The sequence below is a fragment of the Rattus norvegicus genome, chromosome 9 (genome assembly GCF_021556685.1).
Source record: "Rattus norvegicus strain SHRSP/BbbUtx chromosome 9, alternate assembly SHRSP_T2T, whole genome shotgun sequence".
In the NCBI taxonomy this organism is placed as follows: domain Eukaryota; kingdom Metazoa; phylum Chordata; class Mammalia; order Rodentia; family Muridae; genus Rattus; species Rattus norvegicus.
Window position 1 is genome coordinate 36,566,566 of NC_141542.1, and position 13,083 is coordinate 36,579,648.

Consider the following 13,083-nt stretch of genomic DNA (forward strand, 5'->3'; position numbering starts at 1 on the left):
AATTTTTGTGGATCACTAGACAGGGACTCCACAGAATGTTTTAAAACAATGAAATGTATTCTTCAATGCTAAAATGGTTTTCTAACAGAAAATAAATTCCTAATAAAATTGTCCTTATCCAAATAGTGGCAGTACTCTGTTGAAGAGAATAGTTAAAATATAAGAGTGTAGATAGATCTATACCAGCAGGTTATTTCACTATTTTGAGGACTAATAGACAAATTACTGAAGAGATAAAGTAGTTTAGAAAACTGAACCAATTAGAAGCCTGTCAGTAATGTAATTCAAAATGAAAAAAAAAGTTGTATTAAAGGGCTATCATTGTTACCAGTAAGGAAATCAACATTTTACTGTGCAAAGTCATAATAATTCAACCTTAATCCCACCATTTAGCCTATTTAAATCTCCTCTAATTACCGGTAATTCCAGAATTTTAAAGATCAAAGCTTCTCTGCTGGTTGATTAGTTTCTTGGTCCTTGTTTTACACTCTTGGCCAACAATAATCTTTTTTAACACATCTCAGTTTTTTTAAAAAAAAATAAATAAATAACTACAGTATAACTGCCCTTACAGGAGCTCCATTCCCAATGAGCTATGGGTGCTGGGTCAATTGTAGATCTGTTGTGAAAATACCACTGTTCCAAGAAAAGCTCTTCGAACCAAAGCACATGTCACAAATCCCCTTCTGCTTCCTCATCCCTTAAGATTATAGGATCTTTGTTATTGGGATGGATTTCAAAATCCTTTCTTTAAATAGCAATTATTTTCTTTTATTCCTCACTGTTACAGAAACTGAGACTCAAGATCAATAAATCACTCCAGATCATCCTATTTTGGTTATCATTTGGTTCCTAAATACATTATTTACATTTCTATATCATCAGAAACATCCTGAAATATTATTTTATTTTTTTCACACCTATAACAGTCTTACTTTTTCTATCTTTTCTTCACATGGAACTTTCCTGCTTCTCCAACTGATGCACTTTATTCTTGGCTATCTTCACCTCCTTCCTAGAATTAAAAATATATTTAGCAGCAAGATACACATACCCTACAGAGGCAGTAACTTCTCTCCACAAAAGGGCAAAACCCGTGTTACTAACCTTGCACAGCATCCAGGGCAAAGACGCTGGGATTCACCAAATACTTTTTGATGTGACTGATGATTCTAAGAGCTCCTAGAAGATTTAAGAAAGACTCAGCGACTGGCACTTCCTCAAATTCTGACATGTGAAAGGATTCACTGGACTCCCAAACAATTCTGAGATTCCAAGATACCAATTCTTACAATGTGAATATTCTCAAGTTTCTTTCTCTTTTCTTTATACTGAAACTTTTAGGAAGTTTACATGAATTAATAAAAATCCTGGGCTCTATGAAGCCAATCTAGCTTTGAACATGCTTTTATTGATCTTTCAGGTAAATCTACTGTGAATGTTATGAGCCAAGCCCAGATCACCAACTTCAAACAGAATTACAGGTACCTGTGGAGAGAGATGCTGGCAGACAGGCTTTTACTAAAGCCAGCAGTGCAAAGGTGAGGGGGAAAAAAGCCTGCTTAATTAACATTTTAGATGTTGTAGGTTCAGTGATTTCAAGCAGCTTATTAAGCTCTCCCTGCTTCCTCCTGGAGGGTATCATTTTTCTTTCCTTTCTGTTTCACAGGTGTAATCAATTTGTTTCTAATATCTATCTGGAAACATTAGCTTAGGAAAGATTTAAATATGTAACGATTCTTTCTCATTTGTTCGTATCAGTCAGTTAACTTGTGCCATGTTACTATGGCCAGTTAAAATGTCAAAATGATTTTTCAGTCCCATTCCTTGCAAAGAACATTTCTCTTCTACGAAAGAAATAACATTCTTTGTTTTGCACACAAATAAAAAGGTCAATATAATGTAACAGACAACCCTCTCCCCAAGACCTTAGCATGACTGAAACCTTGTTGACATCATTCTTATCTTAAAAACCAGCACATAAGTTCCGACACCTGCTAAAATACAAACAAAGTCCTAGTCCACAGTTCCAGGAAAGTCCCCAAGTATTTCTGCTTCTTCCTAACTTAGGTACGCCAACCATCAAGTTCCCTTGCATCCTCTGGCCAGCAAATAAAGTATTAAAGTATGTCTTTTGGGGGATTAATTTACATTTCAAATGGTATTCCCTTTCTTGGTTTCCCTGTCCACAAATCCCCTATCCCATCCTCCATCCACCTTCTTCTATGAGGGTGTTCCCCTACCCATCTACCCACCCCTTCCTGCCTCCCCGCTCTGACAGTTCCCCACACTGGGGGGGGGGGCTACAGCCTTGGCAGAACCAAGGGCTTCTCCTACCATTGGTACCCAACAAGGCCATTCTCTGCTACATATGCAGCTGGAGCCATGGGTCTGTCCATGTGTACTCTTTGGATGGTGGTTTAATCTATGGAGTTCTGATTGATTAGTATTGTTGTTCTTATGGGGTTGCAAACCCCCTCAACACCTTCAATCCTTTCTCTAACTCCTCCAATGGGGACCCTGCTCTCAGTTCAATCATTGGCTGTGAGCATTCGCCTCTGTATTTGTCATGCTCTGGCAGAGCCTCTCAGCAGACAGCTTTATCAGGCTTCTGTCGGCATGCACTTCTTTGTATCCCCAATATTATCTGGGTTTGGTGGGTTTGGTGGCTGTATGTATATGGGTTGGATTCCCAGGTGGGGCAGTCTCTAAATGGCCATTTCTTAGTGTCCGTATCTCCTCCTATGAATATTTTTGTTTCCCCTTCTAAGAAGGACTGAAACATTTGCACTTCGGTCTTTTTTCTTCTTGAGCTTCATGTGGTCTGTGGATTATATTTTGGGTAATCTGAGCTTTGGAACTAATATCCACTTATAAGTGAGTACATACACTGTATGTGTGTGTGTGTGTGTGTGCGTGTGTGTGTGTGTGTGAGAGAGAGAGAGAGAGACAGAGAGAGAGAGACAGAGAGAGAGAGAGAGAGAGACAGAGAGAGAGAGAGAGAGAGAGACTGGGTTACCTCACTCAGGATGATATTTTCTAGTTCTATCCGTTTGCCTATGAATTTCATGAAGTCATTGTTTTTATGTCTTTTTTTGTCATTTAAGTATGGTGATTTTTGTGGGCTTCCCTTGCAACATAATCACACGATTGCCCAACTCTGCTTCCTCCAAACTTAATAGTCAAGTCCATGTGGAATGCCTGTGGTCACTCTTTGCATAGATCATAATATATTTTACTTGTAGAATGTGGGGACACAGAGTCAAAAGCCACTAGTGTAATTAATATATGTTCATTTCTAAGGCTGGGCTGCGATTTGAAATTTTACCCTCCAAATGAGCTACAGAAAGAAAGAGAGAGAGAAAGAGAGAGAGAGAGAGAGAGAGAGAGAGAGAGAGAGAGAGAGAAGGAGAGAGGAAGGAAGAAAGAGAGGAAGGAAGGAGGAAAGAAAGAAAGAAAGAAAGAAAGAAAGAAAGAAAGAAAGAAAGAAAGAAAGAAAGAAAGAAAGATGTAGCCAATCATGAAGGCCAAAACCTCCCAGTGATAATATCATATATGTGATTGATTTCTTTCTGATTAAGCACAAAACCGTTGAACCTCAAGTGTCTGGAATTGCAAACTAGCTCTACAGACCATTGGAGGGCTCTTTACCTTCCTTGTCTGAAAGGTGGAGATGATAAAAGTAGCAATCAACATACTCTTGGAAGTAATGGCATTTCCTGTAAATGTCTTCTATTATGATGGTACCTGTTACCCCAATGCAGATTAGTGCTAGGGAGATTTTCATGCTTTCATTCCAAGCTATATTTTAATCAACTGGTATTTTAAAAAAATATTTGTCTCCTTGTGTTCAGATATTATCAGCCCTTGGTAAATCTTGTTTTATACCTTCTCCTCCTTATTATATTATATGGAATATTTCCCAAATAATATGTCTCTTTTCCTATAGCTATTGTAGTGTTTTTCTTTAAATTTGAAATCTATCAAAAAAGCAAAAGTGAGACGGGAGAAAGAGTGGGTAAAAATACAAACAAACAAACAAAGCTCTTACAATCATTCCCCCAACAACCATCAATTTTAGCAATGACCCACGCTATTACACCTTTACGTGCTATTATATCTTTGTACCTTTACACAAGCCATGGCCACAATCCTCATTTATTCAGCAGAGCAAAAAGAAATGTTCCCTTGAAAAACATAAATATTTGCATTAGCTCAGTCACATTTTTTTTCTGATCTAAAGCATCAGAGCACAGAGGAAGATTTCAGCAACTTGGGGCAGGGAAGTAATCAGAAAACATTTTCTTAATTCCCCCAAATTGGACCACAGTAAAATACCATCACTGCCATAGACCCGTGTGTCCCCTGATTCCAAAACATTCAACCTGCAGACCTTCACTGAGAGCAGGCAGAAACTCATAACCCTGACTCCAGTTCACGTCACCCATCAGTCAACTATAGCAGTCATGGGCACTGGACAACTCCAAGTAGCAGGTAGTACTGAGCCACCCAAGGTACTGAGCCACAATTTCTACCTCCGTAAGACTCCATGTTGATGCCACAAGATCCACAGTGGTGCTGGGCTCAGCGCTCCCTCTAGTGTTGCAACAGCGGCAGCTGTTCACAGGCTCAGCACGCAACCTAAGACCCGCCTTTTTTTTTTTTTTTTTTTTTTTTTTTTTTTTTTTTTTTTGGTTCTTTTTTTCGGAGCTGGGGACCGAACCCAGGGCCTTGTGCTTCCTAGGCAAGCGCTCTACCACTGAGCTAAATCCCCAACCCCAAGACCCGCCTTTTTAAGATTCACCGTTGAAGTTGAAGGACATTTCCTGGCTCAAGCCAGATTGTAAAGGCTAGGATTAAGTATTTAATCCTTCAGAGGAACGTACATAGCTCAGGACTGTAAGAAGTAAGAACAACCCAGAAAACAAGGTGTCTCTAAATGAATCAAAGTGAGTGTCACTGGGTGATTTGAAAGAAGTAGAGAATGGAAGAACCTCTCAACAAAGAATACAAAGTAAGTGTTGTGAGAAAGTCCAGTGAATTCTCGAATAGTAAAATACAGAGAAAGCATTCAAAAATAAGAAAAAGAGACTTTAAAATAATTAACAGGTATTGAAATAATAATAAGGATAATAATAGTAATAATAATAATGACGATAAACTTTAAAACACCACAAGAACTCAACCCACAGAGTCTATTGATAAGGACTCATAGGGACTCACAGAGATCCGAAAGCCCGTAGGGGTCTGACTTAAGTCCACTGCATATGCATTATGGCGGTGTAGCTCGGTATTCTTGTTGAAATCCTAACAGTGGGAACCGGGCTGTCCCTGATTCCTTTGCCCTCTTGTGGGACACTCTTCCTCCTGTCGGATTGTCTTGCCCAGCGTTGATGTGCCTGGCCTTATCCTAGCTTGTTATCCCCTGTTTAGTTGGTGTCCCTGGGAGGCCTGATTTTTTTCTCAGGGGAGGCTCAGAGGACAATGATCTGGGGAAGAGAGGAGGTTGGGGAGAGAAACTGCAGGGAAAACTGTGGTCAGGATATAATATAAGAAAGAATTCTTTGAACTTATGTATTTACATCCCAATTGTAATTCCCCCAACCCAAGAATCCTACTTTCATCCCCCCCTCCCTTTTGCTTCCTAGAAGGTGTCCTAATTCTGGGTATCCCCTCACCCGGGTGCATCAAGTCTCTGCAGGATTAAGAACATCCTCTTCCACTGAGGCCAGACAAGGCAGCCCTCTGCTGCATATGTGCCTGGGACCTCCAACTAGCCAGCTTACACACTGTGGTTGGTAGCTCAGTCTCTGTGTGTGCTGGGGGTCCAGCTTACTTGGCACAGTTGGTCTTCTGTGGGGTTGCCACCACTTTAGGCCTTCAGGACCTTATTTGTTTCCCCTGACTCTTCCATAGTGGTCCCCTGCCTTCATCCAGTGTTTCACTGTGGGTATCTGTAGGTGTTTCAGTCAGCTGTGGGGTAGAGCCTCTCAGATGGTGGCTAAGCTAGGCTTCGGGCTGCAAGCATAACACAGAGTCGCTAACAGGGTCAGGGATTGGTGGCCACCCATGGGATAGGTCTCAAGTTTGGTCAGTTACGGGTAGGACATTCTTTTATTCTCTCCTCCATCCTTGTCCCTGCAACTTTTTTAAATAGGGCCAATTTGGGGTCAAAAGTTTTGTAGATTTGCTGGTGTCCCTATCCCTCCACTGGGTCTCCTGACTACTGGAGGTAGCCTCTTCAAGGTCCATATCTCCATCATTGGGTATTTTGGCCGAGGTCAGCTGCATTGACCCCTGGGATCCTCCCGCATCCCAGGTCTCTGGGACTGCCTCGAGATTCCAGACGCCCTCTACCCCCAGCTTTTGCATATTCCCTTTTTTCTCCTGGTTCTCTTGGCCTCTCTCCTGTCTCTCCACATACCTAATCCTGTACCCCATTCCCCTCCTCCTCCCCTCTCCCACCCAGGTCCTTCCTTCCCTCTGGCTCCTAAGGACTATTTTGTTCTACCTTCTAAGTGGGGTTCAAGTATCCTCATGATGAAAACTCTGTTTAACTCTGTACCCCATTTTTAAATTAGATTATTTGGGTTTTTAGAAACTAACTTCTTCAGTTTTTTGCTTTGGATATTAACCCTTTATCAGATGGAGGGTTGGTGAAGATATTTTCCCAATAAGTAGGCTGCCATTTTGTCCTATTGAGAGTGTCTTTTACCTTACAGAAGCTTTTCAGTTTCGTGAGGTCCAATTTATCAATTGATGAGCTTAAAGCCATTGGAGTTCTCTTCAGGAAATTTTCTCCTATGCTAATGCATTCAAGGCTATTTCCCACTTTCTCTCCTATTAGGTTTACTGTATTTGGTTTTCTGTTGAGGCTCTTGATTCACTTGGACTTGAGCTTTGTTCAAGGTGATAAATATGGATCACATTGTATTCTACATTCAGACTACCAGTTAGACAAGCATCATCTACTGAAGATGCTTTCTTTTTTCCATTGTATGCTTTTACTTCTCTGTCAAAAATCAAGTGTCCATACATGTGTGGATTTATTTCTGGGTCTTTGATTTTATTTCGTATTGATTAACATGTCTGTTTCAGTACCAATACAATGCAGGTTTATTACCATTGCTCTGTAGTACAGCTTTTGGTCAGGGATGGTGATTCCTCTAGACGTTTTGGTTTTTGTTTTTTTTATTGTTCAGGATTGTTTTAACTGTCCTTTATTTTTTGTTTTTCCATATGAAGCTGAGAATTGCTCTTTCAAGATCTGTAAAAGAATTGTATTGGAACTTTGATTGAATCTGTAGGTTGTTTTTGGTAAGATAGACATTTTCACTATTTTAATCTGATCCTTGAGCAAGAAAAGTATTTCCAACTGCTGAGGTATTTTTCAATTATTTTTCATCAGGGGCTTGAAGTTCTTGTCACACATATCTTTCATATGCTTGGTTAGAGTTATACCAAGAATAACTTTTATATTATTTTATATTATTTTATATTATTTTATATTATTTGTGGCTAACATGAAGGGTGCTGTTTTCCTAAATTCTATCTCAACCCATTTACCATTTGTATAAAGGAGGGTTACTGATTTCTTTGAGTTAATTTTATATCCAGGCATTTTGCTAAAGTTGTTTCGAATTTTCAGGGCTGCTTATGTATATTATAATATCATATCATCTGCGAATAGTGGTACATTGACTTTTTCCTTTCCAATTTATATCAACTTCGTTTCCTTTCGTTGTCTTATTAGTGTGCAGAAAGTCTTTAATTTCTTTCTTTATTTCATCTTTGACTCAGAGGTCATCGAATAGGTCAGGAATATGTGGTGTTTTTATTGTTGTTGTTGTTGACTTCCAAACTTAACCATGGTGATATCATAGGATACAAAGGGTTATTTCCATCTTCTTGTATCTGCTGAGGCTTGCTATATGTCCAATTATATGATGAGTTTTGGAGACTGTACCATAAGAAGGCATATTCCTTTGATTTTAGATACTGTAGATAACTGTTGGATCCATTTGCTTAATAACATCTGTTAGTTTCATCATATTTAATTTCTGTTTCAATATCCTTTCCATTAGTGAGAGTCGGGTGTTGAAGTCTCCCACTATTATTGTGTGAGGTTCAATATGTGTTTTGAGGTTTAGTAAAGCTTCTTTTACAACTATGGGTATCATTGCATTTGGGGCATAGATGTTCAGAATTGAGACTTCATCTTGGTGGATTTTTTTCTTTGATAAGTATGAAGTGTCGGGGTTGGGGATTTAGCTCAGTGGTAGAGTGCTTGCCTAGCAATTGCAAGGCCCTGGGTTCGGTCCCCAGCTCCGGGAAAAAAAAAGAAAAGAAAAAAATAGTATAAAGTGTCCTTCCCCATCTCTTTTGATTACTTTTGTTTGAAAGTTTATTTTATTACATATTAAAATGTCTACTCTAGTTTGTTTCTTGTGTCTGTTTGCTTTTTGTCATCTGGTTGTCTATGGTATTGTCTGGCCTGGGTGTCCCTGATTGGAGCAGGCCTCCCAGGAGGCAAGTGTGTCAGGTTAGAGCAGGTCTCCTGGGAGGAAGGCTGAACTGTAGAGCGGGAGTGGAGAGTGCCTTGTGGATCTGGGAGTGTGAGTGCAGGTGTGAACAGGAAGAGAGAGAGAGGGGGATGGGCAGACCTCACATCTGCTGGGCGATGTGGGGTCCCAGCAGGGAATGTATCAGGGTAAGAAGAACCTCACTGTATTCCTGGTTAGAGCAGACCTCCTAGGAGACAGGCAAGACTGTTGGATTGTTGGGGAGTGCTTCACAAGTGAAAAATTTGAACTGAAAAATACAATGAATATAAAGAAACATGCAATAATCTGGGCGTAGAGGTATAGACCTTTAATCCAGCATACAGGACAAAAAGGCAGGCAGATTTTAATGAGGCCATTTCTGGTCTACATAGACAGTTACTTGGGGCTAGCCAGGCCAAATAAGAAAGAGGTGAAAGACAGAGAACAATGAAAGGGGAAGTGACCATTAAGATTAAAGAACCTTTGAATATGAAGACAGATTACATAGAAGATATATACACTCATCAAAAAGAAATGAAGGTCCCAGATTTCACGGGATTACATCAGAAAAATCAAATGACTTAGAAGTGCTGCGGTGGGGGTCAGGAGGAGGGAAAGATAAAGGAATTTGGACTTAAATAACAGAAAACTCTCCAAACTAGAGACAGAAATATCCAGAAATATAAATGTTAAAAATTTCCCTTAAGAGTCGAATTAAATAACACTGACCTCAAACAAATGATAACTGAGCTGTCTGTGAGATGAGAATTAATGTGACTTGCCCTTTAAACCTAGGAGAAAGTACCCAACAAAAAGTATTTTAGTCAGCAAAGCTGTCTTAAAAATAAGAAACCCAGACTCTTTTTGAACTGAGCTGAGACCATACCTGTCACAAAAAGAAATGGCAAATGGATTATTGGAAAATTAAAGAATGCTAATAAACAGCAGAGAGATATCAGAAAGTAAATAAAGAATAGTAAAATTAAGTTGTAAAATGGAGAATATATAAATGTTTTGGTGGGTAATGTGCATCCTAGCAAAGTAAAAATAATTACTAAAGTGCCGCGCCTGCAGCAGAGATAACCGAGCTCCGGGGCAGACATGACGCCTGAGTGGGAGCCGGTTCGAGGGTTCGCACCACACGTGGTTAAGCCCCCTGCTTGCGGGCGGTGGACTCCAAGAAGATGTGCACCTGGACTTGCCCCCTGCTGCAAACTTGGCTCTGGGCTGATGGGCATCTGGGTCATGGGAAAGATCGTTGTCAGCACTTATTTCTTTACTCTTTCTTTGTTTGATTCTGAATATGATCTTGGCAAGACAGAGACTTCCTTTAATAATAGGACAGAAGGTCCTGATCTATTTTTGATTACTAATACCACAAGTTTCCTGCTTCCTCTTTACAGCAGACAGAGCCTCTGATGACAGGGACTCCAAGGTTGCAGATTATGTCTTCTCTTATAGATAAAGAAATCAAAGATTTAACAAAGAATTATACTTATAAGGATAGTGATACTTCTTCTATTAGGGTGTTGGTAGAACTGTTGAGAAATGATTCCTTGAGCTTTGGGCCGGCTATGAGTATTTTACAGAGTATAGAAACAGGTGGTGGCAACCAGGTACTTACAGGGGACCATATGTGCATCGACCAACGGATGCTCCATTACCATATACTAGAGAATATGATTTGAATTTTGATAGGTGGGTTACTAAGGATGGATATAGGGTCAGGTATTTGTCACTGCCTTGGTCAGAAAGATTGGTAAGAGCCCGTCCTCCTTGGTGTGTGCTCTCAGAAGAAGAGAAATGGGAGGTAAGGTCACAGATCATCAGATACTTTAGACAGGGATCAGGCATGCAATATTATTGCCCCAAGCCTTGGATGTGCATCTACAGGACTAGCGAAGATGGGATAAAAAGGGTTAACTAGAGCGATAGAACTAGGTGCACAGACTTGATGGCGTAAGATATGCCAGACTTGCCGTCTCCTGAAACTTCCTCCTTGATGTGACAAACGAAAACTAGACTAGGCTGGCTGACTGCGGCTCGTCTGAAAAAAAAAGCAAGCTATACCTTTTTGCAGAAAAATCAAATGTTCTTGGCCATGGTCCAAGATTGTTATGCAATGAAAATTGTGTATAAATGTCTGATGCTCTCTCAGTAAAGTTGCAACAGCTGACCACACTCTCTCTGTGTCTGTGTCTCTGTTCGCCATCCCGTCTCCGCTCCACGCGTGTCCTCAACAGGGGTCCCCCCGCGGATCCTTGGAACCTCCAAGATTGCCGACCGCGGCACTAAAGTAATAAGCTGATTATTAATTTTTAATATTTTATATGGTATACAATTATATCATACATAATTATTGACATTAATAATAAGCTAATAAAACTATTGAATTTTTTTATAAGAAGCCACTGATGTTGCACAGCACTGTGACCTCTAGATTCATTTTTTTAAATGATTTTATTTATTTATTTTATGTATATGAGTACATGGTCTCTGTCTTTAGACACACCAGAAGAGTGCATCGGATCCCATTATAAATGGTTGTGAGCCACCATGTGGTTGCTGGGAATTGAACTCAGGACCTCCGGAAGAGCAGTCAGTGCTCTTAACCACTGATCCACCTCTTCACCTTGAAGTTTTTTAATTATAGGTTTAATTATACACATTTAAATGGGAAAAAATCCAGAATGTAAAGAGATAGAATAAAAATGATAAACTTTATAATTAAAAAGCAACTGTACTAGATAAAAATGGACGCATGAACTCAAAATATACCAATAAAGAAAGCTACTTAAGTTACTGCATCCAAACTGCCAATGAGTAAGCCAGGGTGTTCTTGGTGTAGATTATATGGGAAAACATGTAAAATAACCTAGATACTGTACCCCAAAACCAAAACTAACAAACATAAAACTTTAGTGGAAATTATGTTGGATAGTTTTATGTCAACCTGACATAAGCAAACATCATCTGAGAGGAGGGAACCAGAGTTGAAAAATGCACAAATTGGGTTAATTGCCGTTTATCAACATCTGCTATGAACTGGATCCTATGCTGACTTTGCTAACACTACCTCACTTAACCTTTACAAAGCCCACGCCCCTTTGAATGTAAGGAAAAGGAAACACAAAGAAGAAAAATAGTTTGAAGGCAACAACACAGGGAGATCCAAGATTTCTAACTGAGCTATTTCTGTGACAGAAGCATTAGAGCAAATGGCCTTTTGCATTTTTGAAGAGAAGACAATCTGGGATGGATGAAAGGAAGGTTGACTGGGAGATTGTTTGCCCATAGAAGCATTAGTGTGTGTGTGTGTGTGTGTGTGTGTGTGTGTGTGTGTGTGTGTGTATGTGTGTGTGTGTGCCTCTTGTCCAGGTTAGTTTTATGGCACCTTGACACAAGCTAGAGTCATCAGAGAGAAGGGTGCCTGAATTGAGAATAATTTTTTCAGAGAGTGGGGCTTGAGACAAGGATGTAAGGATTTTCTTAATTACTGATTGATGGGCAAGCCCCTAGCCCATTGTGGATGATCCCTTCTGTATACTGGTGATCCTGGGTTCTATAAGAAAGCAGCCTGAGCAAGCCAGAAGGAGCAAGCCACTAGAGAGTGCTCCTCCATGGTGTCTGCATCAACTCCTGCCACCAGGTTCCTGCCCTGTATTAGTTCTCGTCCTGATTTCCTTCAGTGATGAAGAGCAGTTTGGAAGCATAAACGAATAAGTCCTTTCCTCTCCACATAGCGTAGATTATGGCGTTCCATCACCACAATGAGAAACATAGCTTGGAGAGAAGTGAAGCAGAAGTTTGTTATTCCACTCTAAACCCCCCAGCAGGTGTGCATGCTTCCTCTGCCCTACCCAAATGTTTTGAATTCCCAGAAGAAAGATATACACATGCAGCCTTATTTTCTAATATGCCTTAAACAGTGCAATGGCTGGGTATTTCCAAACCTCCCCACAGCTAACACTCTCTCCCTTCTGATATTCCTGAATTATTACTTTCTAAAATCTATACTCCATCTCTGCCACCCCAAACCCAATGTGGGGAGTGGCCTCTGGGGTCACTCTATTCTGTTTCTTACATAGTTTATGTTTTGTCTCTCGCAGCTCTCAAGCTTAATCTTTCTGCCCCCAACCCCCAACCCCCATATCCCAGCAATTCTCTTTCCTTCTCCTGCATTTCTTGCCCTGGAATTCTACAAGTCCTGTCTCTGTCTCCCTGACCAGCCATTGGCCACCAACAACTTTATTTTCCAATCAAAGGCAACTGGGGGCAGGGATCCTCAGCACAACTGCAGGTGTCCTTGTGATTTTGGAAGCCAAAATTAACATAAACAGCATTAGAAGCAATCCAGAACATCGCACTCTTTTCCTCCACTAAAAAGGCCTTCTCTCACAGATATATATTGAACATTGCTGTAGCAGTTATATAAACTAAAAGGTATGGTATATATTAATAATGCTATTTTATAGTAACAGTAATTATTTTATTATTTTATAATTGTTAATTAATAACTGTCAATTTTATCAATTTAGGT